General features: G+C 56.4%; 1 pseudogene; it reads left to right on the forward strand.

Moving 5' to 3' along the window:
* The first annotated feature begins 333 nt into the window (after window positions 1-333).
* Window positions 334-1,066, forward strand: LOC136491947 (cytochrome c-type biogenesis protein CcmE homolog, mitochondrial-like; annotated as a pseudogene).
* Window positions 1,067-1,506: the final 440 nt, after the last annotated feature.

A 1,506-nucleotide genomic window follows, 5' to 3' on the forward strand; every position in this document is an offset into this window, starting at 1 on the left:
CCAGAGATGCGCCAAACAACGCAAAGCATGCAGCAGTTGCCTGTACGCCCAGGTGCAGTCTTTTTAGAAGCTTTGCCTTTCTTTTCGTGCGCCCGCGGCCCGGCCGAATTTGTTTTTTTTTTACCTTTTTTTTAAGTTATAAATCTGGACCCTTAGCTCGAGTTACACATCTCGGCGTCAGAGGGTTTGGCACCTATGCCGAGGCCACGTTGGCGGCACGGACGTTGACATAGCAGCCAGCTCGGCGCTGTGGATCTTGGCGTCAAGTTTGGCGCCGTGGTTACTGGCGCCAAGCTTGGCGCCAAAGATCCTAGCGCCGAGGTGACGTTTTAACCCAACGCCCTCTGCACCCTCCTCCACACACCGGGACCCATCCCCAACCTACGCGCGACCGCGGCTGTCGCCGCCACCGCCACCCCGCTCGGCACGTTCCTCCGCAGCTTAGCCTCGGCCACGTGGAGGTCGGGGCCCTCCTCCCGCCCGCGCGCGGTAGCTGCAGATGCGCCGCCTCTGGTCCTACGGGCTCGCCTTCGCCTGCACGGCCGGGTTCGTGGTCATCGTGCTCGCCACGTTTCAGGACCAATTCGTCTTCTACGTCACACCCACCGACGCGCTCGTCAAGTTCACCGCCGACTCTTCCAAGTCATGCGTCCGCCTCGGCGGCCTCGTCCTCGAGGGCTCCGTCGCGCACCCCTTGCTGTCCTCCCCTGAGATTGAGTTCGTCGTCACGGACCTCATCACCGACGTGCTCGTCCGCTACGAGGGCGCGCTGCCTGACCTCTTCTGCGAGGGCCACTCCATCGTCGTCGAGGGCCTCCTCAAGCCCTTCACCGACGACCTCCGCTGCCACGACGACGGGAGGAGGGTCACCAAGAAGGCGCGGGAGTGCGCGTGCTTCTTGCGTGGCACCGAGGTGCTCGCCAAGCACGACGAGAAGTACATGCCCAAGGAGGTCGGCGAGGCGCTCGAGCGAAACAAGAAGCGCCTCGAGGCCGAGGCAGAGGCGGCCGCCGCTCAAGGGTCCACTGTGGCTGCAGCGGCGGAGGAAGCAAAGGCAAGCTCGTAAGATTTTGTCCGCCTTCTGGTTCGAGATTTTCTGGATCTTGAGTATGAGGCATCCAGCATAGGTAGATTTGGATTTGATTTCACTCTGGCGCTGGGGAATATCTACAGCGTGATTGAATTTGTTTCTAAGCTGATGTGATTGTTGATCTGGGAATCAGGCAATTTTTGTTAGGGGAATAATGACAAATGTTGATTGAACACAGTATACATGCTCGTTCTGAAGTAATACTATTGGTATACTCCTTCCACTGAGTGGTACTATAAGTTTACTAGATCATAAGGGTGAGCTATAGGTGCATTTGAATTTGATTTCACACCAGAACTAGGGGTATCTATGGCATGATTCGGTTTTAAGCTATTGTGATTGTAGTACTTTTGGCCAGGGGATAAAGCAATTTTTTTGTTACGGGCTGATTGAGCATGGCTTCATGTATTGTTTCT

This window comes from Miscanthus floridulus, chromosome 11 (genome assembly GCF_019320115.1).
Source record: "Miscanthus floridulus cultivar M001 chromosome 11, ASM1932011v1, whole genome shotgun sequence".
Lineage (NCBI taxonomy): Eukaryota > Viridiplantae > Streptophyta > Magnoliopsida > Poales > Poaceae > Miscanthus > Miscanthus floridulus.